General features: G+C 40.7%; 1 long non-coding RNA gene across 1 annotated transcript; it reads left to right on the forward strand.

The window, feature by feature from the left end:
- The first annotated feature begins 1,287 nt into the window (after positions 1 to 1,287).
- LOC140485478 (uncharacterized) lies at positions 1,288 to 27,866 on the forward strand. The gene is made up of 3 exons (XR_011962343.1): positions 1,288 to 1,422; positions 26,117 to 26,205; positions 27,498 to 27,866. It is a non-coding gene; the product is annotated as an uncharacterized lncRNA (long non-coding RNA).

The following is a 27,866-nucleotide window of genomic DNA, read 5'->3' on the forward strand; positions in this document are numbered from 1 at the left end:
AACCATTTAATCCACACTGCTTAAATATTCACCAAAGGCCAACTGCATTAATAGTGTCCCCAGTCACCACTCTATTCATCCTACATTTTATCTATTTGAAATCAGGCAGACGACTTCTAACTCAATGACAAATTGACAAAGCAGACCCAAGACCAGAATACTAAAAGTGATGAAGAGTTAATATATCTGTACAAAACCAGTTTCTACAAATCATCAGTACCTCTCAACTGTCAACCCACACTGCCTACTTTAGAAGGAGGTTTACTCATGTACTGCAGCAAAGCTGGACACAAACTTGGGATCATGGTCAGTCATTCCAAAAGCTCAGGGTCACGATGGCACATCTGTAAACTTGTTCTTCGGCTGCCAACAGGGTTTCTGGCATCACGGTGGGTCACGGTTGAATGTGTATTGTGGGAACAGGTATACTGACAGCATGAGAGAGCATGACATTTTCCTGGAACTATCATCATTCCCTGAGCCTGCAGCTATCACTTCCCCTACTCTGAGAGGAAGCAGACTGAAAGTATTCTCTCCTTCACTGTCTTCAGGTTCTTGTGGGAATACAACTGGAACTTACTTGCTTTGGGCTTTCTAAAGAAGGCTGTTCTTTTAGGTGTGAGCATGCCCTGAGGCTCTGGCCTCTGTCTATTCTCAGAAAGCATCTCAGAATTGGGCAGTGGTGAGACACAAGAAATCTTCCTTCCCATTTTCCTCAGCATTTTCCAACACCAAACTGAATCAAATGGTGAACTTAATGCAGGAATTAAATTTAAACGATTGCAATCTCCTTTATTGAGAGTTACATTCTCTGTTTTAACAGGCTTTCTCAACAGTCACACCACGAATTGTGTAAAAAGATGGATTGTGAGCAAAGTAATCATAGTGTGATAAAATCAACCAAGCTTTATACTAATGGCATCATTCAAAACCAACACTTAGCTCATTTTCCCTACCTGCACATATGTTATTCTCTATTAAAACTTGTTGCATTTTTATCCATTGATAATACTGTCTCTTTAAACATTTTGGTACACACAGTCATATAATATTTAACCAGCAGTGCAATACTGAAAAAAGATCAAGATAAGAACTTGTTTAATAAAAGCTCTAAATTGATTATTTCCTTCCCTCTGTTTACTTACCATGCAAGTTTTAGGTTCACTTCCGAAATCAGCACTGCACAACGACCTTATTGTACAGGAGCCAATTACCAAAGTCCTCCAAGCTCTAGATTAGGCACGTAGTGGCTCATGTGCAACTGGGTAACATGACAATCATGATTTTTCTTTTTTTTTCTCTTACTGTTTTGCACAAGAAATGGCAACACATGTCTAAGACGAATATTAAGGTATAATGGGACACAAGATTAAACAAAACAGTGCCAAAAATGAAGCCGTGCTGTGCCAACTTCCAGATTATGTAAGTTTTCTTTTTTCAAAAGAACCCAAAGCATAGCTATTGAACGTATCTGGTAATAAGTAACCAATTGTTTGCATGAGACGATTCTGGGTTGCCGGTGTAGACATTTCATAAATCATTAACAAGGTGCTTATGCAACCAGCCATTGGTAGCTAATGTAGCCTGAATGTCAACTTGTTAGCTACAGTCTGCTGAACTTTTGAGCTAGAATGGCTTTTAAGTACTGCTGTGGAACTAATGGTGATTAAAAGTTGTAATTTGATTTGAATTGAATCACAATATGCAGTGATGTAAAGCAGCACTAGTGTTGAATGTGGATCTACCTAGTTCATGTTGATTTTAATGCTAATTTGACTGAACAGTGGAATTGCAGGAATTAATTGTAGGAGGCAGAAAGCAACCTCAGCTTCAAGCTCAATCACAAGGAAACATGTTTCCACTGTCACTTTTGAAAAATGAGATATAAGTTTATTATCTTGTTAGGAGACATGCTAAGTGCAAAGAATCACAATATTCCCCGTGTACGCACCTTTAACCTCAGTGCAATGTCTTTAACAGCACACAGCATCGATGAGAATGCACAATGATAATCAGCAGGACATGCATTTCATCCTGAAACACATTGTAATTCTCGAATCACAGATTAATTTGAAGTTCCTATCCACAGGCAAAACTCCATTTCCTGTGTTTTATTCTATTTAAACCACAAGTAGAATTGTACAAATATTAACAAACAGATTTGTGAATAGATAACATTTGACTGCATAAAATCAGAAATTATTACTCAGTGATTTGGGCTGTACTTACTTTAATCATCTCATTGCAAAAGATTATAAATAACCATGTCGACTTTCCAACAAATAGATCTGAAAGTCCCTGGCGTTCGACATTCTAATGCATGCACTGACATTATAAAGTCATTTGCCCCTGGTCCCTTTGCCTGTATCAGCAGTCTGAAACAATTATTGTCTTACTCCCATTTTCTTACTGTTTCCACATGATTATCTTTGTAACTGCAAACATGTATCCATTTCATTCATAGTTCATGATTGTTTCTACAGTCTGTGAGCAATAAAGGATTCACTCAATATTCATTCATGGAGTCATAGAGTCATACAGTGTGGAAACAGATCCTTGAGTCCAATTCATTCACGCCGACCAGACATCCCAACCTGACCCAGTCTCGTTTGCCAGCATTTGGTTCATATCCTTCTAAACTCTTCCTATTCATATGCCCATCCAGACGTCTTTTAAATATTATAATTGTACCAGCCTCCACCGCTTCCTCTAGCAGCTCGGCTCCATACTTGCACCATTGTCTGTATGCAAAAGTTACCCAGCAGCTCCTTTTTAAACCTTTCCCCTCTCACCTGAAACCTATATCCTCTAGTTCCCATCCTGGAAATAAAACCTTGGCTTTCTACCTTATCCATGTCCCTCATGATTTTATAAACCACTATAAGTTCACCTCTCAGCCTCTGACGCTCCAGGGAAAAAAGCCCAGCCCAGTCAGCCTCTTCCTGTAGCTCAAACTGATCAGTCCTGGTAACATCCTTGTAAATATTTTCTGCACCCTCTCAATTTTAACAACATCCTTCCTATAGAACGGTGACCAGAATTTACAAAGTAGTTCAAAAGTCACCTCCCCAATGTACTATACAGCCACAACATGACATCCTAACTCCTATACTCAATGAACTGACCAATGAAAGTAAGCATACCAAACATCTTCTTCACCATTCTGTCTACCTGCAAACCCACTTTCAAGGAACTATGCAACTGCACCTCTCGGTCTCTTTGTTCCACAACATGCACCAGGATCTGCCATTGATGTGTAGGTCCTGCCTTGGTGTGTGCTACCAAAATGCAATACCTCTACCGACAGGCCCATCTGATCAGGGTCCCATTGTACTCTGGGATAATCTTCTTCACTGTCCACTACACCACCTATTTTGGTATCATCTGCAAACTTACTAACCGTGTCCACATTCACATCCAAATCATTTATATAAATGACAAAAAGCGGTGGATCCATCACCGATCCTTGCAGTATACTGCTGGTCACAGGCCTTCAGTCTGAAACACAACCCTCTAACACCACCCTCTGTCTCCTACCAATTTTTATCCAATTGACTACCTCTAGCAATGATCTTCAAAAACACAGACTATGGATGCTGGAAATCCAGAAACAAGATTGGAATTGCTGGAACAAACTCAGCAGGTCAGACAGTATTGGTGGAGAGAAAGGAGAGTTAATGTTTTGAGTCTAGTGGCCCTTCTTCAGAATGTTCTGACTTCCGATAGCCAATTTATGTACTCCAATATATCCATTTACTGACACTGACCTTTAGAAATATTGTGGTGTATTTTCAACCTACTGAGTTGTTTAAATAGTGCATCATTCACCCATGAAAGTTCAGCTCAGTCCCAGAACTAAATATTTTGCCTGACTGTTAGTTACTGGTTACAGTATTTCCAAATCCTGTGAAGAGATGCAGAAAAGCTCTGTGGCAGCTGCAATTTTTGTTGATGCCCCTAGAACCACAACTGGAGGTCAAATTTACAAACAATAACTGTGAGTTGTGAACAGTAAGGAAAAATCATTGAACATAAAATAAGAACCAATTAAAATATTCAGTATAAAGACTGGAGCTAACAGAATCAATGGAACAGGGTAGTTTTGTATCATTAAGAAGTCCTAGAGCACATGTAAAAAACAACTTTGTTAAAGTTGCAATTGTTAGAGACAACAGTAAGAAAATCCCTTGACTACAGGCAACACCGATCAGATAGAATCCCTACAGGGTGGAAACAGGCCCTTTGGCCCAACAAGTCCACACTGACCCTCCGAAGAATAACCCCCCCAGAGCCATCCCCCTACCCTACACTTACCCCTGACTAATGCACTTAACCTGCACATCCCTGAACACTATGGGCAATTTAGCATAGCCAGTTCAACTAATCTCCACATCTTTGGATTTATTCAACAATAACTCTAAATTTCCTTGGGAAGAAAGATAGAGGAAAGATACTTCGACAATAACTAGAAGAAATATTTAGATAGAATTGACGAATAAACAAGCAAAGGTGCTTTTTCATGAGAGTGAAGGAAAAAGTTATTTTGTAAAACAGAACTAACTGAAAATAAAAGGGAAAATAGTTACCTGCTTCTAAGTTTTCTTAAGTGGTGAGTCAATTATATTAAAGATACATCAGTGCAGATCAGGTCTTTCCATTCCAGTGAAATGCGAAATAATTTATATTCAGCTTTATTTGGTCAGAATGTACTGACACAATGCCAGTGGGTTGAACTCATTTGCTGTTATTAGTGTGTTAAATTTATAGCAATTTGTGCTCAGAAAGAAATGATCTGTGGGTTTGCAACTTACCATAAATTGTTGAACAATTTCCTCTGCTCTATCTTTAGCCTTGCAAAAACTCACCTTCTTAAAAATGAGTAATAAATGCAGGCCCAGCCATTGACACCTACATTGCATGAAAGAATAAAAGAAATCTCCCAGTGAGTTTTAACACATGGCTACATTTGTGCTTTAAGAACCAATTAAACAGAGTGAGAGCACACGCATTTAACAGCTTAAGATTCTTCAATTATTTTGATTTATTTTCCTGTAGTGCCAACCAACATCTCTAGAAAAGGGACAATTGAAACCTGAATTCTCATTCTTACAGATGTTAAATTGTTTGTTATGTTTATTTGTTATATGTTTTTTTCTCAGTTATCAATTCTCTCTCATTTTTTTTCTTTCTCTGTTGCTTGGTGGTACAGAAGTTGAATATTATTGAAAAGAAAGATATGGTTCTGAAGTTTTCCATCTTGTATTTATCAGCACAAATGCAAGAATGCCAAATATCATTGCATCATTGAAAATTTATACTGCATGAAAAAATGAATTTGTTAGTAAGTCAACTCCAACTGAGAGAAGCAATGGGGAACTGAAGTTCTAAGGAAGAGATATACAGGGCTTGAAACATTAACTCTGCTGTTTTCTCCACAATTCTGTCAGACCCAATGAGTTTCTCCAACAATTTCCATGTAACCAATTTAAGATAATCACTTGAATTTGTAACATGACTCATATATACATGCTGGAAGTGACATACATTCATATACAAGGTTGGTTCTGTGAATGCGACCTACCCAGTATGTGGAATGCAAAGTATAATGGCTGAAGTGCACTAAACCAAATTGCTGTAACTGGAACTAGTGGATGTATACAATTGCCCTCAATGGGAAAATAAACCACATTTGTGAATCTTTTCTTGATAGGGTTTCCAATAAAGTATTGGCCTGAGGCAGTAGGAAAAATTTGTAACTCCAGCTCAGACTCAAGACAAACTGGTTAAGTGGGAAGTAAAACTCTTGCTGAGAGGCTCCAAGCAATGTGCTTGTCACAGGAATCTGCAGTGCTCACATCAACCCCTGACTCTCTTTCCAATAAAACACTAGCCTCTGGCTGCTTCTGCACAAAATAAACGGAGCACTAAAGACAGCAGAGCTGTGAAATTGAGGTTTCTGCAAATAGTTAATGATCTTCACTCTTTTTGGTTGATATTAATGGCTGCCTGCTTTAATATTGAAGCTTCAAGTGGCAGCAATTGTGTATTATATGTGCAATCTAGAATAATCAGCTTGATGGGCAAAACTTATTTATTTTGGGGTTACTGCAGTGTTTAAACTAACTGTGGGTCACAAGATGCTAATGCAAGTTGGAAGGGACCCCACACATGTTCAAGTCTGACGTCACATATGGGCAAGTTCCTACACTGTTCAACCATTTTATTCTTGAAGATTGAAATTCAATCTCTTGGTTTGTCAAAGAAGAAAGCAAAACTACTTCTTTCTTATGTGGTATTTATAATTTCAAATCCTCTCACTTTAATTTTACATTTGCTGTGAGGTATAATGTTCAAAGACAGAGGAGTACAGACATGCTCCAACCACATTTAACGTATTCCCTGTTGTTTTTTTTCATACCTAATAAATCAAGTTCATTTGCACATGATCGTTTTACAGTTTCTGTTTCATGTAACAAGATAAAGAGAAAACCTGCAGATAAAGGAATCAGGTAAGATCAATGACAGGTTGTACTTAATTGCTTGCCTCCTATCTCACTGCAGTCTGACTGATTTTTGTGTATCTTTCACATGAAGAAAAAGACGAAATGAAGACCTATACAGGAAAACTTGCTCAGCTTTTGGTGGTAAATACAGAACCTATTTAGATCAACCCACGTTTCCTGAAATATTCTGGACAATTTCATCAAGATCTGGATAGTCTTTCACCATAGTTGTCATATGCGTAGGCTTGTTCATATCAGAACATCGAAAATTATGCAATACAGCTATTGATGCAGCAGACATCTAGGAGGTTATTTTACAATCAGTCATTCATGGGATATGAGCATTGCTGACAAGACCAGCATTAATTATCCATTCCAAGTTAGCTCTCAGAAGTTGCTAATGAGTTGTATGCTGCGTGATTAATGTAGCAAAAGTGGGTACTGCAGATCCCGAAACATCGATTTTCCTGCTCCTTGGATGCTGCCTGACCTGCTGTGCTTTTCCAGTATTACTCTAATCTTGTGTGATTAATGTACTAAGGCAGAGTTGTTAGGTAAAGGGTTTCACAATTCTGATTTAGCAATGTTGAAGGATATTTCCAATTTATGTTTGGTAATTTGGAATGGAGCTTGGATGTTCTGGTATTCTGATGTTTGATACCTTATCACTACTTTTCAGAAATTCGAATATATGATTTCTACTGATTTCCTCTTGTCTATCCTGCTAGTTGCCTCCTCAAAGAACTCTTATAAATTTGCAAGATATGATTTCACCTTCATGAAGCCACGATGACTCTGCTTGATCTTATCCAATTCTGAATGCTCTAATATTGCATCCTTTATGATGGAGGTGAGAATTTTCCCAATGATGGGTGCTAAACTAAGTGGCCTATTGTTAACTTTATTTTTCGTCTTTCTTCCTTTTGTCCTCTGGGACTCTCCCAGAATCTTTACCTTCAGATTTTTTGTTAAATCTGCCTCATTACATATTATCAGATCTGAAATAGCTGGATCAGTGGTTGATTCCACAATATGTTATTGTTGGAAACTCCCAAATATACTTCATGAATGTTTCTTCATGTCTATCTTTGCTAATTTGATTTTCCCAATTTACAAGAAGTTTAAAGTCACTAATGACTAATGTGCTGGCTTTTTTTACATGTCCTTATTATCATCTAAATTATTACCTGTTCTGTGGAATAGCTAGCTGAAGGAGAATTGTAGACAACTCCCACCAGTGTCTTCTTCCTCTTCATATTTCTTAACCTGACACAAATGGATTCTACATATCTGATCCAAGATTATTTCTTGCTATCATACTTATTCCATCTCGTACTAATAAAACTGCATCACCGCCCTTCCTGTCTTCCTGCCTGTCATTTTGAAAAGGGACATGCCCATAAATATTTAGTTACAGCTTTGATCCCCTTGTAACTTCATCTGTGTAATGGCTATAAGACCATACTCATTAACCTCTATCTATGCCAGTAATTCATTTAGTTCCTTCCGAATACTGTGCACGTTTAAGTATAAAGCTGTTAATTTTACTTTCTCTTTATCACTATTTCTCTCCCTTCGACCATATTTGCATTTTTATTTCATGCTTATGCACTCTGCTTTTTCCTGTTTTACTCTGGGTATCATCAAAACAGTTGCCCTGCAATGTCACCATAAGCTTCTGCTTTGTAAATTGGGGTCACCCCTCGTGAATTCCTCTCCCCCAAAATTAATTTAAAGCCCTCTCTACAGCCCTAGTTATTTGGCTTGCTGGAACATTGGTCCGAGCAGGGTTCAAGTGAAGCCTATTACACCAAACATCTTATTTTTATCCCAGCGCTGGTGGTGAGCTGAACCTCATTTCTGCACTCTACTCTTTAAGCCATGCACTAAACTCCTTGACTTTATTTACCTTGTGCTCATTTTCCCAGGCTTACATAGTAAACAAGAAATTATTCTTTCGGAGGTTCTGATTTATAGTTTAGCTCCTCAGTGTTCAAACTCTTTCAGCAGAACCTCCTTTCAAATCCTATTAATTCAAATTGGTTCAAATGCAACTGGATTCCTGCCCTTTCTACTCCAAACTGCTCTCTAGCACGAAGGACGTGTCCTTAATTGTGGTCAACGGCAGGTCACACAGCCTTCATGACTCATGTTCATGGCTGAGAGGACAGTATCCATCCCCCTAATTATCCTGTTCCCTTCCACTTCTACGTTCCTACTTACTCATTCTACTCAATGGTCCCCTGTACAGCAGCATCATGGTCAGGTCACTTATCCTTCCTTCAGTCCCTGCCTTGTCCATGCAGCTGAAAAGAACTGTGTCACTGTTGGACAAATGCAGGAACAGAGGCACCTTGACACCTGGCCTTTCGTTTCCCAAATTTGCTTCCCTTACAATGACATCCTTCTGTCCTGATCACAGTACAAGTTTGAATTACCTATTCAAGGATATGACAGCCTCCTGAGCAAAGTATCTGGGCACTTTCCCCCCATCCCTGATGTAGTGCAATGCTCACACCTCTCCATCTCTTCAAATCAGATCCATAGTTGCTCAAGGTGTAAATACTCATTCTCTGTGGATCACCTTAGAGCCCAGCAGCTCCCACATGCTGCAGCTGGAACACATCACCCGACCTGTTGGCTCTATCGTATTTCACTTACTAATTAAATCACCATTCTGAGCACTCTATATTTTCTCATTTTCTTCTTTAGATAGCAATATCAATCTTGGACCAAATAAGCTACTTTTAAGAAAAGAGGTTAAAAAGACTAGAGACCTAAACACAAACTAAATACGTTACCTTTAGTTTACTTGCCAAACCTGCTCACAAATCAGCAGCTTAGTTTAGGCAAAAGCACATTTCTTCTTCCTTCACTTAATTTTTTGAGACTCAACTCTGGTACTCACACTGGTGCGCATTGCACCAAGGTTGATTGGAATGAATGGTTATGATTGTGGATAAACTGCCATGAGTGGCATGGTAGCTCAGTGGTTAGCACAGCTGCCTCACAGTGCCAGGGATCCAGGTTCAATTCCAGCCTCAGGCGACTGTCTGCGTGGAGTTTGCACATTCTCCCTGTGTCTGTGTGGGTTTCCTCCCTCAGTCCAAAGATGTGCAGGTCAGGTGAATTGGTCATGCTAAATTGTCCATCGTGTTAGGTGCATCATTCAAGGGGAAATGGTCTGGGTGGGTTGCTCCTCGGAGGGTTGGTTGGGCCGAAGGGCCTGTTTCCACACTGTGGGGAATCTAATCAAATCTGAAAGGGGCTTTCTAAGTGGCTAAAGTCATTGCTTTTGTCGATCAAGATGCAACTACAGTAGTTGACTTAGAATGCCTTTTTAAACACCATCAGTGCGATTGAACAGAAATGGTTGATGTTCAAAGATGTACCAGGATGTTGCCTGGAATGGAGAGTAGGTCGTACGAGGATAGGTTGAGAGTTCTCAGCCTTTTCTCGTTGGAACGGCGAAGGATGAGGGGTGACTTGATAGAGGTTTATAAGATGATCAGAGGAATAGATAGAGTAGACAGTCAGAAACTTTTTCCCCGGGTACAACAGAGTGTTACAAGGGGACATAAATTTAAGGTGAAGGGTGGAAGGTATAGGGGAGATGTCAGGGGTGGGTTCTTTGCCCAGAGAGTGGTGGGGGCATGGAATGCACTGCCCGTGGGAGTGGTAGAGTCAGATTCATTGGTGACCTTTAAGCGGCATTTGGATAGGTACATGGATGGGTGCTTAATCTAGGATAGAAGTTCAGCACAACATCATGGGCCGAAGGGCCTGTTCTGTGCTGTATTGTTCTATGTTCTATGTTCTATGTTCTCTGTACTTAGAAAATGTAATTATCTTAAGTTCATAAATATGACATATAATTGTAGCAATGACAGAAGTTGGAACTGGCAACTAATGTCGAATGTGGAGATGGAGAAATTGTGCTCTCTTGCCGGACATAATATTGAGATTAAAATTGCCAATTTTAAAATATAACATCCTGCATCTAATCTGTCACATCAGCACCACCATGTTGATAAAAGTTGCTTTCCAGGTATTCTGGAAACGATGTTAAGCAGGAACTAACCACATGAATAAATACTAATACCTATGTAATGACCACTTCAAATAATTGGAAATACAGGGCAAAGCAGATGTCAGATCCCAGTAAAGATCACTCGGTCTGCAGGTAGCCAAACCAGCAAATAGGCCATTGGAACCAAGTAACAAAACATAGGAATCTTTCTCTCACTTTATTTCCTGTGGAGCCTGGAGGAACATAGTTGCACTGCACTCCAACTGACCACTGTCTGTGCATGCTAGCCTTCTTCCCATGTTACACCAGCCTTTTCTAAGATTTCTCTGAAGGCCATAGTCAGTGCAGTGGTTGGCTTAATATGGACTGGATCAGAGTTGCCAAGTACCGTGAGCGGACAATAAGCATCAGCAACTCAGCTCAGTTATTAAAATGACTAAGGCCCATCATCCAACGTTAGGGGAACTTCAGATCTCCAGCTTCTGGTATACGAAACAACTGAACACAAAATAAGCCTGAGCAGATGTATAAGCCCATCTCTTCTTCATGCCATTCATTGAAGAAGATCATTTGGAAGACCAGGGAAGGCTTCCTACTCCTTCAATTATTGGATCTTCTATGTTCAACTGAGCTGACAGATGAAGCTTGAGCTTAACATCACATCAAAATATGGGCAGTTCCAACAAGGTAGCACTAAAACATCAACCTAGAGTATGGCACATGGTAGTCAATGCTGTGTGATCTGAGGGATTAGTTGGTATCTAAGAATTGGGAATACTAGTTGACTATACAGTTCCTCAAACATGCTCCATTATTCAATGCAATTATGGCTTAACTTTTTTTTGATTAGATTCCCTAGAGTGTGGAAACAGGCCCTTGGACCCAACAAGTCCACACCGACCCTCTGAAGAGTAACCCCAACCAAACCCATTTCCCTCTGACTAAAGCACTTAACACTCTGGGCAATTTAGCATGGCCAATTCACCTGACCTGCACATCTTTGGACTGTGGGAGGAAACAGGAGCGCTCGGAGGAAACCCAAGCAGACACGGGGAGGACGTGCAAACTCCACACAGTCGCCCGAGGCTGGAATCAAACCTGGGACTCTAGTGAGGCAGCAGTGCTAACCACTGAGCCACTGTGCTGCCCAGAAAGCATCCCACTCAGACCCACGCCCCTACCCTATAACTCTGCATTTCCCATGACCCCATTTTACAATGACCCAGCTCTCCCATATCCCTTTGTTTCCTTCATGTCCATAAACTTATCACTCTCAGTCTCTGTTCTAAATAACCCAACATCAAAAGCCCGCTACAGTAGAGAATTGCAATATTCATTAAATTTCAAGTGAAGATATTTCTCCTCATCTTAGTCTGAAATGGCTGATCCTTTAAAGGGAGACAATTAACCCGAGACTCTTAGTCAGTGGAATCAACTCTCCACATATACCTGTTAAGGCCTTTAAAAATATTCTCATTCTGCTCCAGAGAATTTGGGCTCATTCTACTGGATATTTATCATAGAAATCAATCTAATGAACACCGTCCAGGCCAAGCATGTAGTTTTCAGATGTTCTAAGTTTGGCTAAGTGAGTGTGTTTACTCTTGACAATAATGCTCTTTGCTAGATTAAACTTAGGTATGGATTCAGAGAAAAATGGAAAGTGTTGGAAGCCAAAAGCTGAAGTGTAAGACAGACATTTTAAAACCTGGTGTACAAAGTCTGCTACACACATAGAAATTAGAGCAATTTCTGCTTAGGGCTGGGATAGAAATAGTATAGCAAATACCCTTCCATGGGGAAGGAGACCAAACTGTATTTTGTCACTATAATCTCACTCAAAACAATTCTTGTGTCCTCCTACCCTTTTCAAAACAAAAAGCTCAACATACTTTTTCTTATTTAATTGCTTCATATGCTGGAATTCCCAATTTCCTCTGAATGCCAATAATTACTAGTGTTACAACCAGGTAAGGAGGGATCATACCTATCTCCTTTTCCACCTATCCACTCCACCCTCTCCTCACTGACCTATCACCTTCATCCCCTCCCCCACTCACCTATTGTACTCTATGCTACTTTCTCCCCACCCCCACCCTCCTCTAGCTTATCTCTCCACGCTTCAGGCTCACTGCCTTTATTCCTGATGAAGGGCTTTTGCCCGAAACGTCGATTTCGAAGCTCCTTGGATTCTGCCTGAACTGCTGTGCTCTTCCAGCACCACTAAGCCAGAAGGAGGGATCATAACTCCTCTGTTCTTTGAACCTCTCTTAATCGGTTGAAAAAATTTTCTTTATTTCTTTTTTAACATGTAGCTATCACATTTTAATTAAACTTCATTAACTAGATCAAAAATGAAGGAGAGTTTAATTACGAGAAACAACGATAAAAAAGTACCAACAAAAGCACTTACAAAACACAGGTCATGACCTTATAAAGAAAGGTGGGGTAATAGTATCTGGTAAAAATGGGAAAGTAAAGACAGTTGCTGTTTACAATTTTTGTTAAGAGTCTCGGAGTTGCAAGGGTGAAACCTAAGTCCTGACTGCTTTGCTGTTAGCCTGGTAGCTCAGGAGTCGTGACATTTGAAGAATGCCCCTGATTTCTCAGTCCACAGAGATTTCCCAAGCTTTTTTCTACCTTGGTGCTTGTTTGCTGAGCATGAGTGTAAGAGGAAGGAAATATTGGTTTCCTTACTGTGTCCCAGTCCATGTTGCTTTCTCTCTGCTGTGTTAGTCAAAGTGACTTACTGAAACAATCTAATTCTATTATCTTTTTCAAATCGATCAGTCCATAGGCAACCTTTCACTTCCATTTTGCAAACTTATCCTCCCAGTGTGAGTAAACCAAACTGTGTAAATTTCTTGAAACCTGATGGAGTTTCAGTGCCTCTTCATTAAAATTATAATTCTAAGTTGTGTAAATTCCACTTATTTCATGTTTAGGCATGTCAGGTGATCACAACAACCATTCAATATAAGCAGTTGGATTTTGTAATTTTTTTAAAACGTCAGGTATCAAAATTAAATGAGGAATGTTGACTATTGTTAGCCCATTTTCACGACTATACATTCACATTATAAAAGAAAATTCCTCTTGCCAAAGTGGATAATTGTATGTTTGCCTCCAGCCCCTTCTCATCCAGTGTTAATATTTACCGATGTTATACTTTACTGATTAATTTAACAAATATTACCAGTAGTGATTTTAATTGAAGCGATTAGTAACATCCAATGTGCCATCCAGCAGTGATTTTAATTGCAATGACACTCTGGCTGCAACATAGGATAATGGTCAAAATTGTCCACTGGAATGATAATGATGTTGTGGGAGGGAGGGGACAGAGTGGGCAATGAGGGTGGAAGGAGGGAATGAATGTGCAGAGAGAGAGAGAGAGAGGGAAGAGGGAGGGAAGCAGTGTTAGCAAGCTTTGAGAAGATTTGTGTGGAAGCAGTGAGTGGAATGCTGTGCTGAGTGAGCGAGGAGAGTGGGGTTTGTGGAGGGATTCTGATGGAGAACTCGGAACCGCCTTCAGAAAGTGCAATGATTGTCACAAACAATAAAGCATTCCAAGCACTGGGAGGTTGCTGACACCCAGCAGGAGGCTGAGATCTGCAGTCTTAGAATCGTGTATGTTATCTGCCCTTCTAACCCATGCCTCCAGGTGGGGATTGTGGAAATTGGGCTAATGCAGGGTGGCCAAGCGTCAGTTCCTAAACCCAAACTAACTTGTTATCTCTGTTAAAAATCACACAACACCAGGTTATAGTCCAACAGATTTAATTGGAAGCACACTAGCTTTCGGAGCGACGCTCCTTCATCAGGTGATCAATCACCTGATGAAGGAGCATCGCTCCGAAAGCTACTGTGCTTCCAATTAAACCTGTTGGACTATAACCTGGTGTTGTGTGATTTTTAACTTTGTACACCCCAGTCCAACACCGGCATCTCCAAATCATTGTTACCTCTGAGTCACATGGTTTCACAGAGACATTGTGGAGTTGTGAGTGTCCTGCACAAAGCTCAATGGCATGGCTGACCCTAAGAGTTGGGTGAAAATGGAGTGGATAGAAAGAAAAAAGATTCAACATTTCATGTCTGTAAACCAGCCCCTGAGCCACGGTGGTAATCTGAGTGAATGCAAGACATTGTGGACAGTTGATGCTGTTGAGACGCTATCATTGCTATACCTGTGGCTTGGGAAGATTTCTTAGCTTTAGGTTTGTACAGTGTGGTCCTTCATCACTCGGTGAAGATGCAGCAATAATCTCTGCTTCCCTCTGGAAGGTCCGTGATGAGACATCTCTTCCACTGCCAGCAATTAGTTGGTCAACTGTTCCTGGAAGTACTCGCCCGTCTTTTCATTGACATCTCCACTCATATTTCCACCCGTTTCCTGCCTCACAGCAACACTTCCTTGCAGAACTTTCTTTTATACTGTACTCAAGATGTGTTCTCCACTTAGAGGCCACATCTGAACTGTTTCCAAAGCTAATGGGCCGTACTCTATCCCACATCCACCTCCCAGAGTGAAAATACAGCCTTTAGGGGAAATTCCCTGAAAAGTCAGGAAATTTCCCAACTCTGAGCATCAGCGTCAGAAGCAAAAATCTGACTCGTATCCCACTGGGTGGGGATTCAGAAATGGCCAGCCTGCAAGTCCCCAACCCTTCGGTGCCCTTTGTCTTGTTTAACGTGAGCAAAGTCTCTACCTCCTACAAAACACAATTGGAATTATCAGGGAAGGCTGGGCCTTGCTGTATTTACTCCAGAACCAAGGCAGCAGTGTACTAGAAAGGCACTTTTTCCCTCCATGAGGTTTCAAATGCTAATAATTTAAAGAGCACTGGCATGCCGATAGATGAGTTAAATCAGATTGGTACTAGCCCAGCTTCCATCCTGATTAACCAGCTCCATCAAAATTCAGAGTTTGTTCACTCAACGTTAGAATGTTCAAATCAGAAATAGTGTGAAGCCATTGGGTGCTATTTGAAGCCAATGTATACTCTAAAGAAATCAGGTATTCTAATATTTTGGAGTTGGTGAGAACATAAACGAGGATGTATTGTAGCAGCTTCTTTTTAATAAGGTCAAAGTGGAAGGAAAAATGGCGATCGGTGGCAGAGTTTACCTCAAATAATGAATCACTTATAAAGCAGCAAGTACTTCTTCAGAAAAACTAGCTTTTTAGAATGTCTCTCTGAAGCCCTCATGTTTAGTGAAATCCATTGTGCACACAACAAAGCTGGGGGAAAACATATTATTAAAAGTAATTTAATAGACAATGAAATAACATTGAACTGGCAATATTAAACAGCTCATCTCTTCAAAGACAAGTCTCGGTAAAGCAAAATGGTATTGCTTTTACCACATGAGTGAAACTTCCTCCATACACCTGGGATGTTAAAGGCGGTTTATTTCCTGAGCCAGTGAAACAGGTTTTGTAAGAACCTTCCTCAGTGCAAGTTAATGTATGGCTTTGGACACCTGCACTGACCACATCCTGGAAGAAAGTTTATAGCTGGAAGTCAGTAGACTTCACTGCATTGCCTGAAGGTGTTCTGTGATCAGCTTGTTGTATGCAATGAAACAGTTGCTCAATCCGTCCACATAATAAATCTTAAGCAAATGATTGCTTTAACCAGCCCCCTGCATCAGTGATTTAATACAGGTGGCCTGGTTTTCCCTTGTCAGCAGAACAGATTTCAGCTCAGTCATAATTCATTCTGGGTTAAATATTAAAGATTATCACAATTTGTTTTGCAACAGCATTATCAGTCAACCTTCGCTTGTACTCTGTTGTGATTTGAGAACAATCTATCTTCCTTCAGCCTCACGCGATATCCTGCCATACTGAAGCGAATGACTGAAAGTTAATCAGCTGCTAAAGTGTCCCTATGCAGCAAGTCCATCAACATGCAGCACAATCCTGGTAAATACTGACTTACGATGCCAAGAAATTGAAGCTTTTGATTCGAACAACATTTGGCTCAGATTCCTGTCTATATACGAGTGACCCATCAGCATTTCCAATTTGAATCAGAACCTTTTTAAATTCGAATATGTTCACAGAACACTTAACTAAACATGAAAAAAAACTCTCAGGCTGCCTTTTATATATTTAGTTCAATACCCCTCCCATTGCACAACACTTAAAACTGCATAATGGAATTATTGTACAACATATTGGCTTGAAAGTGGGAGACAGAGGGTGGGAGATAGTTGCTTTTAGTAGTGGAGCCCTGTGACCAGCAGTGTAGCACAAGAATTGGTGCTGAGTCCACTGCCTTTGATCATTTCACACAATCCCTACTGTATGCAAGCAGGCTATTTGGCCCATCGAGTCCACATCAACCCTGCAAAGGGCATACCACCAGACCCACCGCCCTACTGTATCGCTGTAACCCTGGAATTCCCATGGCTATCGCATGATTCAGATAAATCAATGAACAATGGATAATATAAGGCCCCAGCTGAAATGCTGGAGAAGCATGAATAGGACAGGAAGTCAACGCATTCACTTCTACCTCCATTACCTCCCCAGGTCCATTACATAGAGGGGATTAATATCAATCCTTAGGTGTGTATGTGGAAAAGTAGATCTAAGTTGCCCAAATTGGTCATTGAATAGCATGCAGAGAGCAAAAAAATACAATAATTTGTTTCTATTGCTTTCAGTTGTTCCAAGAAATGAACATTGTATTGTGCCTAAGTCAATACTTGACAACAGTCTGCATTTATATCATTATTTAGTCTCATGAGTTGAGTTGGCAGCATACAGGATACAATTTTTCATTTACATGTTGGTATCAGGAAATCTTGTTCTCAATATGATCTCTACTGGTCACTGGAGAAGGCCATACCTTGGAAAACAAACAAAGAGGTGAACAACACTACGGTTGGATTTTTGAAAGTTAGGTAATTTATGCGAGCATATTATCTATATTACCAAGATGACACCAGTCTGCTAAGTTAAAAAGACAGAGCAGATAAACGGGTTGAAAACTGTGTGCAGTTCATCACCATTTAACATCTGTAAAATCTAATCCTGACCACCAGACCTCAGAGAAAGTCCATTTCCCTGAGCAAAAAAAAAGTACTGACATTCAGATAAGTAAACCAACCTTGAAGTGACCACTTTGTGCCATTATTTATTGACCACAACATTATAGAATCTTTTATCTGGTACAAAGTTATATTTAAAATGCATCTGGCTGGTAAAGCCCAACTGAAGACCAAGCATCAACAAAGTCCCTCCAGCTGACCTTCCACCTGTTTCCAGTAAGATGGCTACGGCAGGCACAAGAAAACATTTACAACGTGAGGCCTGACCACATTGTAGGTTACTGGAAGAGGGTTTCAGGATTATCTCAATTGCCTACTCATAGCCCGCCAACAAAGAATCAAAATAAAAACCTCTTTGAGCCTGTTCCAATATTAATTCTTCTGCTGTCCTTAATTTGATTTGATAGGCTTATAAAATTAAAATTAGATCCAAATGCTATCACTAGTCCCAGACCTATCCTTTTAAAGATGATTATAGTGAGTTTTGAGAAGATTTGTACCTCAGGTTGAGGTTTTGGATGTAGGTTTGCTCGCTGAGCTGGAAGGTTCATTTCCAGATGTTTTGTCACCCTACTAGGTAACATTTTCATTGGGCCTCCGGGGGAAGCACTGCTGATAATTCCTGCTTTCTATTTATATGTTTGGGGTACTTTGGGTTGGTGATGTCATTTCCTGTGGTGATGTCATTTCCTGTTCTTTTTCTCAGGGGGTGGTAGATGGGGTCTAACTTGATGTGTTTGTTGATAGAGTTCTGGTTGGAATGACATGCTTCTTGGAATTCTGGTGCATGTCTCTGTTTGGCTTGTCCTTGGATGGATGTGCTGTCCCAGTCAGAAGTTGTATGCAAGGAGACTAGTGAGGGAGGGTCATGTCTATTAATGGCTAGTTGGTGTTCATGTATCCTGGTGGCTAGTTTTCTGCCTGTTTGTCCAATGTAGTGTTTGTTACAGTTCTTGCACAGTATTTTGTAAATGACATTAGTTTTCCTTGTTGTCTATATAAGGTCTTTCAAGTTCGTTAACTGCTGTTTTAGTGTGTTGGTGGGTTTGTGGGCTACCATGATGCCAAGGGGTCTGAGTAGTCTGGCAGTCATTCCAGAGATGTCTTTGATGTAGGCGAGAGTGGCTGGAGTTTCTGGATGTGTCTGCTTGTTTGGGTTTGTTGCTGAGAAATCGGCAGACTGTGTTCATTGGGTACCCATTCTTTTTGAATACCCAGTATAGGTGATTTTCCTCTGCTCTGCGTAGTTCCTCTGTGCTGCAGTGTGTGTTGGCTGGTTGAAATAATGTCCTGTGGCAGATTCATTTGTGGAAGTTGGGATGATTGCTTCTGTAATTCAATATTTGGTCCGTGTGTGTTGTTTTCCTGTAGCCGCTGGTTTGAAGTTCCCCATTGGCTGTTCGCTCTACAGTGACATCTAGGAATTGTTGTTATTGTTTGTTGTTATTTTCCTCCTCTTTAGTGAATTTTATGCCAGTAAGGGTATTATTGATGGTCTTGAAGGTTTCCTCTAATTTGTTTCGTTTCGTAATGACAAAGGTGTCATCCACGTAAAGGACCTAAAGTTTGGGTTGGATGGTTGGCAGAGCTGTTTATTCGAGATAGGGAAGGACACCACTTTGACTGGGACAACACATCCATCCTAGGACAAGCCAAACAGAGGCATGCACATTAATTCCTAGAAGCATGGCATTCCAACCAGACCTCTGTCAAAAAGTGCATCGAGTTATGCGCCTACTAGCACCCCCGGAAGAAAATAACAGGAAATGACATCACTACAGAAATGATGTCACCACAGGAAATGACATCACCAACCCAAAGAAACCCAAACATATAAGTAGAAAGCGGGAATTATCAGCAGTGCTTCGCCTGGAGGCCTACTGAAGATGTTACCTAGTAGGGTGACGAAACATCTGGAAATGAACCTTCCAGCAAACCTACATCAGGAAAGATGATTAGCAATATCTTTGGTGAGTTGGCATTTGTTATGACTCCCATCTGCACTGAAACCTTTTTTTAAAAATCAGACTTCCACTTAATAACTGTGTCATACTCAGAAGGCATGAACTGAGACCTTAAATTGATTCTTTTAAAGAATTCTCATGTTGAATTTTTAAATTGGTGCTTCTGAATTTAGGATGTCTGCTGGCAACAATAGAATGTGCTCTAAAACTGGATCCATTGAACAAAAGCAATGCAGCATCCCTTTGGAATCAGTGAATACTTGTGCTGCAGTGGTAGTGTCCCTACCTCTCAACCAGGGACCTGGAATCAAACCCAAGCTACTCCGGAGGTGTGTCATAGCATTTTGAGCAAGTTAATTCAGGAAAGTAAATCCCCATGGAATATCACACCTTTGCAGTGCATAGACATTTAAGGCAAATCTTCAGCAAAGTAACTTTGGAGAATGTGGCTCCATTTCCAGGTTAGCTTGAAAGAAAGCCATCAAAGCCCATTACATTGATGATTTTTGTTAAAATGCCAAGTGCCATATAACCAGGTTTGCAAATGACACATAGCTGGGGGTGTGCTGTGAGGAAAATGCAGAAAAAATTCAGTATGATTTGGACAAGTTAAGTAAATGGGCAAATATATGGTAGATGCAGTTTAATGTGGAGAAGAGTGAGATTATACACTTTGGTAGCAAAATCAGATTTTATGTGAATGGCGATAGTTTGGGAAATGGGAAGGTGCAATGAAATATATGCTTATATAACCATACATTGAAATTTAGCATGTAGGTGCAGCAGGCAGCGAAGAAGGTAAATGATATTTTGGCTTTCATTGTGAGAAGATTTGAGTACAGGAGCAGGAATGTCTTGCTGCAATTATATAGCACCTTGGTGAGACCACACTTGGAATAATGTGTACACTTTGGTAATCTTTATCTGAGGAAGAATGTTCTTGTTACAGGGGGAGTGCAAAGAAAGTTTACCTGAATAAGACCCTTTCAACCATCTCCAACACTCACCCTCCACTAGACCACTCTCACTGACCTTTCATCTGCACTCGACCTGTTCATTGAGAACTGTCGATGTGATATTGGTCCCCTCAATTTCTCTGTCCCCCTTACCCATTCCGACATATCTGCCCTTGAACTGAGTGCACTCTGTGCTCTGAGATCCAACCCTTAGTTTGTCATCAAGCCTGCCTTGCTGAGGTTGTCTGGTGGACTGAGACTGAGTGCCAGCTCTCAGATACCTCCTCCTATCTCACCCAGATCATAATCCCACCATGTATCATCAGGCTACCATGTTCACAATAGTCTCTGACCTCATTTCGTCTGGTGATTTCCCCTTTACTGCCTGTAAACTCATAGTCCCCCAAGCCTCCACAGCTCCCTTCTACCTCCTTCCCCAAATCCACAAACGCGACTGTGGATGCAGACCCATTGTTTTTGCCTTCTCCTGCCCCACGCAATTCATTTCTTCCTACCTCGACTCAGGTTTTCTCTCCCCTTGTCCAGTCCCTTCACACATATTTCCACGATTCCTCAGATACTTATGTCACTTACAGAGCTTCTCCCCAAATTGCAGGTTCCAGCTGTATCTTCTTTACTGGCAATGTGCAATCTTTTTACACCTCCATCCCTGAACAGGATGGTCTTAGGGCTCTCTGCTTCGTCCTGGAACAAAAGCCTGAACCATCGCCGTCCACTACCACCCTCTTCTGCCCGGCCTAACCTGAAGAACTTCTCTTTTAACTCGTCTCACTTTCTTCAGGTCAAAGGGTTGTCCATGTGTGTCTGCATGGGCCCTAGCTCTGCCTGTCACTTTGTGGGTTCATGGAACATTCCTTGTTCCAGTCCGACCCCAGCCTCCACCCATTATTCTTTCTCTGTAATATCGCTGATATCGTTGGCACTGCTTCCTAGTTTCATTCGGAATTGGAAACGTTTATCAATTTCATTTCTAATTTCCCCAACCATCACCTGATCTGACTCCTCCCTTCCCTTCCTTAACATCTCTGTTTCCATTTCTAGGGATAGGCTGACCATCAATATCCACTACAAACCCACTGATTCCCACAGTTAACTTGACTATACATCCTTACACCCTGATTTCTGTCAAGATTCTATTCCATTTGCCCGTTTTCTCTGAGTCTATCACATCTGTTTTGATGATGCCAACTTCAACAAGGGGACCTCCAAAATGTCCACCTACTCCCTCAACTAAGGATTCCCCAGCATGTAGCTGGTTAGGCCTGACCCATCTCCCACACATCAGCCCTCAATCCCTCTCTTCCCTCCCACAACAGCGATGGAGTCCCCCTGTCCTCACCTACCATTCCACCAGAATCTACATCCAGAGGGCCATTAGCCACCATTTCTGCTAACTCCAAGGGTCTGCCACAAACAGACACATATTCCACCCCCCCCCCTCCCCCCCACTTCCAAAGTCAGCCTTTTGCAAGGACCATTCCCTCTGGGACATCTTTATCCACTCCTCCTTTACTTCTACCGCCACCCACAGCCCCACGGCACCTTCCCCTGCAACTGCAAAGAATATAATACCTGCCCATTTATGTCCTTTCTTTTCTGTATGCAAGGTCCCAGACAAACCGCGGCAAATCAGCGCATTACCTGTACTTCACTCAATCTGGTCTTCTGCATTTGCTGTTCACAATGTAGTCTTCTCGGCATTGGGGAAACCAAGTGCAGACAGGGTGGCCACTTCATAATACACTTATGTACTGTTCCCTTCCACTTCAACACCCCACTGTGTTTGCTGGCCAATACCTCTGTCTCAGGCTTGCTGCAGTGCTCCAGCGAAGCTCATTGCAAGCTGGAAGAACATCACCTCATCTTCCACTTGGGAACTCTACATGCTTTTGGTCTCAATATCAAATTCAACAATTTTAAGGCTTCCGGGCCTTCTCCCATGTTCGTACCCTAACATCCAAACATCAGGCCTTGTTATCACAAGGTCTGCTATGACACACAACCCATTGTTAGCCAGGAATAGTCCCCATTAGCGGCTATTCATTCTCTTAGGCTGACTGTTATGCACTCATTTGTTGGTCCAACGGTCCTTCTCTCTCTTTGGGCTCTATCTCCACTTATCATCCCTGCAACATCCTGGTAAATCGCTTTTGAACCCTCTCCAGCTTAATATATCCTTCCTATAACTGGGTGACCCGAACTAGACATAGTATTCCAGAAGAGGCCTCACCAATGTCCTGTACAACCTCAGCATGACTTCCCAACTCCTATATTGAAAGGACTGAGCGATGACGGCAGGTGTGCCGAGCGCCTTTTTAACCATCATGTCCATATGTGACGCAAACTTCCAAGAATTATGGACCTGCGCTCCCTAGGTCCCCCTGTTCTACAACACTACCCAAGACCCTCCCATTAACTGTGTAAGCACTACCCTTGTTTGTTGTATCAAAATGCAATACATCGCAATTATCCAGAGCAAACTCCTTCTGCAATTTTTCAGCCCATTAACCGATTTGATCAAGATTCCTTTGTAATCTTAGAAAACCTTCTTCACTGTCTACAATGCCAATAATTTTGGTGTAATCAGGAAACTTACTAAACATGCCTTCTGTAAATCTCAAATAGCAGACAATTGTTTGCGACCAGAAGCAACAGCGCCATTTCATTTACTATACAGAGGCACTCTGGAATCCCAGTCATGTGACTCAAACTGCAGATTTTTGAATAGCTTTAAACATATAGCCAAGCAACTTTTTCACCAATCAGCTGTTTACATTGGTACATAAAACAACAAAGCAGCTTCAGGCTTAACTAGAGTCTGCTTCTTATCTCAAAATTGCTAAAAGTCTGATTTCCAGGAAATCATCCAAATTTTACCAGAGATGTAAACATATCCCCTGACTATAGGAATAATATTGATGTGCTTTCAACTGAATGTAAACTGCATGTGAGATCCTACAAAAATGAGTTCTGAAAAGGATGCCAAGAATGTTATATACAAGAAAATAACTAAATTTAAACAGAGTCCACATCCATACTTGTAGTGAAACCTTTATTTCAGATAAGCATACTTGTTAAAAAAACTCACAGTCCACTGATTACTAGTTCTCCATACTCATAAATCTAATTCACACCTAATTAACCCTTAATTAATATATCCATAACAGTTGACTCATTCCATTAGATCTCAGGCAAGTATTCCTTTACACAATCTTAAATGATCACAATGACAAGACTTCACATCTTAGTGCTTTTACTGCAATAAAACAGACTAAAAGCACCATTGATGAAACAATAATTTAGTATGTAATTTAAATTGTGAATTGTTGTGGTTCTGTTCGCCGAGCTGGGAATTTGTGTTGCAGACGTTTCGTCCCCTGTCTAGGTGACATCCTCAGTGCTTGGGAGCCTCCTGTGAAGCATTGAGGATGTCACCGAGACAGGGGACGAAATGTCTGCAACACAAATTCCCAGCTCGGCGAACAGAACCACAACAACGAGCACCTGAGCTACAAATCTTCTCACAAACTTTTATATTGTGAATCATGGTACAGAAAACAACTTACTTTTAAAACAATGGAAGAACACACTTACCACATGGACATTGCACCATTCTTTAGTTGACATTCAATTTTCTCAGAACCAGTCCAAGGTGACTCTTAGTTCCCAAGGGTTTCTATCTGTCTGGTGGATTAACTTTGACCGTGATATTCAGTGCAATTTGAGAAACTCTTCTGTTCTGCAAGCTCATCTTCATGGTGAGATGAATCACGTGGTCCATGTATGCAGTTATAAATGCTGATTATGTACCCTGGAGACTCAATTCCATTTTCATCTTGTACATTAATGGGCAGTTTCAAGCATAACCATATATAACCCGACATTCTCAACACCTTCCTAAGGCGCTGGAGACTAATAGTCAAACACTGTGTACGGATGTTGTGGCTATTGTTTCCAAATGCAAGCACCTTACACTTTCTTTCCAGCAAAGTAATCTTGGCCTTTCTTTAATACTTAGCAGGCACCTCACCCAGGCTTGTCATCAGGAAGGCATCAGAACAGGAACCGTTTCATTTTACCTTAAAATAAAAACACTTCCCCAAAAACAAGACAAACTTATATTAAAAAAAAACCTCTTGATGTATAAAAGAAAACTATGCTACCTTCAGAGAGCATTTTAAAATGTGTAGGTTATAGGTACCTTTCCATTGGTAGGTAACCTGCAAATTTCAATTATACACACCCAGGTCCCACTGAGTTAACCAGACCTCTTGCCCACTGTAAACAGACCCAACAAAATTTCTAGCCTTGCAAACCTACAGTGAAGTGTAACTGAATTCCCAAGAGAAATACCTATGGACATGGTAACTAATAACTGATACGACAACTTTCATGACATTAACACAGGAATTCCAACTAAGCCAATTTTCTTTGATTCTGAATTTGTAAGAACAAAAATGATATTTTGCAGGTCTCACTCTTAGTCAAAGCACAGGTCTTATTTCAAAGGATTATATCAAAGCCTGTACTGAGCATATCTTGTAATGATCTCTATACTGTTATATATTTACTTTGTTCAGATTAAAAAAAAGGAACAATTCAGAATGTCTTCCACCTTGAAGGAAAGTACAACGTTATGGGGAGTCAACAGTTAGAAGTGTCTGAAAATTATAAAGGTTTCCCTCAGAATTAGACTGGTGTATTAATAGAGGAATTCCCCAACAATGAGGTTTTTTTTTGGCAAAATTACTTGCTGTAAATATGTTTCAGCATGTAAGGCTTCTAAAATAGAGCAAATAAGGGTGTATTTTATGAATTAGTGCTCTCTGACAGGGAACTCAATGCTGACCTCTGCTTATAGATTCCTGAAACGTGCTCTCAGAAGGTACAGCGGTTTACAAAATATGTCCCACAGTCTGAAAATCCACACAACGTAGGAATAAAAGAGACCTAGGGGGCAACTTTTTCACACAGAGAGTGGTACGTGTATGGAATGAGCTGCCAGAGGAAGTGGTGGAGGCTGGTACAATTGCAACATTTAAGAGGCATTTGGATGGGTATATGAATAGGAAGGGTTTGGAGGGATATGGGCCAGGTGCTGGCAGGTGGGACTAGATTGGGTTGGGACATCTGGTCGGCATGGATGGGTTGGACCGAAGGGTCTGTTTCCGTGCTGTACATCTCTATGACTCTATGACTGTATAGCTGACTATCATTTCCAGAGCTCTTTAAGTCACTATTCACAGCACTTTTCAAAGAAGGACAAATTTCAGGAGAATGTAAGTTTCAACTAGCATTGTCTCTGTCCTTTTATGAATCTACTATATACATTTTTGTCTTCAAGAAAGAATATATTCTTCATTACTCCTTCTGTTCAGCGTTTTCATGAACTTTTCCATTACTCAATTATAATCAGTCAATGAGCACACTCACTCTGTTTGTTAAGGTGTATTACATAATGCTATTATAATTGGCAAAGAGTCCTTGATGTGGATATCTAATGTCTTTGTGTATAATTAACCTAAAGTGGAAAGCTGTAACTTTTGGTGTCTAATCAAGTCAATGTCTTCTTTGCAGGCAAGACAATCATGTGTTGATGTTGAGCGGAATCATGCCAGGGTCTGAATGACATGGAGTTTGGAGAGACATCTGACAGAATTGGGCTGGTGAGACCCAGCTTGACATCAAAGAAGAGTACAGCAAAGGAACATGTCCTTCAGCCCAACAATCCTGCGCTGACACATGAAGCCTTTCTTATATGTATGCGCACGTGCATGTGGGGGAGAGAGAGAGAGTGTAAACGTGTGTGTGTACATGCTTCATAGAGTGTGTACATAAGTGTGATGGAGTACATGCCTGTGAAAGGGTGTGCATGTGAATGTGAGTGTAGGTGTGTGTCTGAGAAAGAGTGTGTGTATAAGACAGGGTTTACTTGCATGTGTGAGTGTGTTAAACCTGTATGTGTGTGTGTGTATTTGTACGTGTGTGTGTGCGTGTGTGTGTGAGAGCATTTAGTGTGGTGGGGGTCACATGTTGTGTCACCTGTACTGTGGGCGCTCTGAACACTTGCACTTCGAAATAAACCTGTCGGTCCATAATCTGGTGTTTAACTTTGTCCACCCCATTACAACACCAGCACTATGGCTTCAATGGTCAGTGAACTGAGTATAGGAGTTGAGAGGTCATATTGTGGTTGTACAGAATATTAGTTGGCCAATTTTGGAAAACTGCATTCAATTCTGGTCTCCCTGCTATTAGGAAGGATGTTATAAGACTTGAAAAGGTTGAGAAAAGTTTTACAAGAATGTTGCCAGGGTTGGAGATTCTGAGCTATAGGGACAGGCTGAATACTCTGGGGCTGTTTTCCCTGGAGTGTCAGAGGCTGTGAGGTGACCTTATAGAGGTTTATAAAATCATGAGAAGCATGGATAGGGTGAATAGATAAGGTCTTTTCCCCGGGGGGCTCCAGAACTAGAGAACATAGGTTTAAGGTGAGAGAAGAAACATTTAAAGGGGATCTAAGGGGCAACTTTTACCATGCAAAGTGTGGTATGTGTATGGAATGAGCTGTCAGCGGAAGTGGTGGAGGCTGGTACAACTACAACATTTAAAAGGCATCTGAATGGGTTTATGAATAGGAAGGGTTTAGAGGGATATGGACCAAATGCTGGCAAATAGGACTAGATTAACTAGGATATCTGGTTGGCATGGACAAGTTTTATTGAAGGGTCTGTTCCCATACTGTACAATCTATGATTCTATGACTCTACAAAGCTATCACCCTGGTAGCACAACAGTACCAAGTGGTACCTTAGGCCAAGATTTCAAACTGAAATCTTTTTGAGGTCTGGAAAAATGGTCTTTGGGGTGGCAACAAAAATGAACAAATTAAAGTTGCTATTTGAAACTTGTTTAAATGCATTTAAGTATTTTCTGTTCTTGTCTTATTGTCCTTCAGCCATTCACATTCTATGAAGAATCACTTAAGGTTTTGGACATTCTTTGCATGGCTCATTATGGATTCGGCCTATTGAGGTAAAACTAAGATTGTGCCCCAAATACAGTTTACACTCAAAGACAAGCATATATTTCAGAACCGAAATACCTTTCCAACTTCATTCAACAACTGACTTTCAATCACAAGTTCAAAGTAACAATATGTCTGATCCATTGATGTCATTTGAATACAATCTCCTTCATCTGATTACAGGGAAAGCAATTGTGGAGTAAGTTTTGAATGTTGCCACATTGAGTAACAGTTTGGGAAGAAATCTCAGATCATGTTGCTAAGAAACTTGCTCAAACATAACATTGTACATTATGCAGA

This window comes from Chiloscyllium punctatum, chromosome 14, assembly GCF_047496795.1.
Source record: "Chiloscyllium punctatum isolate Juve2018m chromosome 14, sChiPun1.3, whole genome shotgun sequence".
Classification (NCBI taxonomy): domain Eukaryota; kingdom Metazoa; phylum Chordata; class Chondrichthyes; order Orectolobiformes; family Hemiscylliidae; genus Chiloscyllium; species Chiloscyllium punctatum.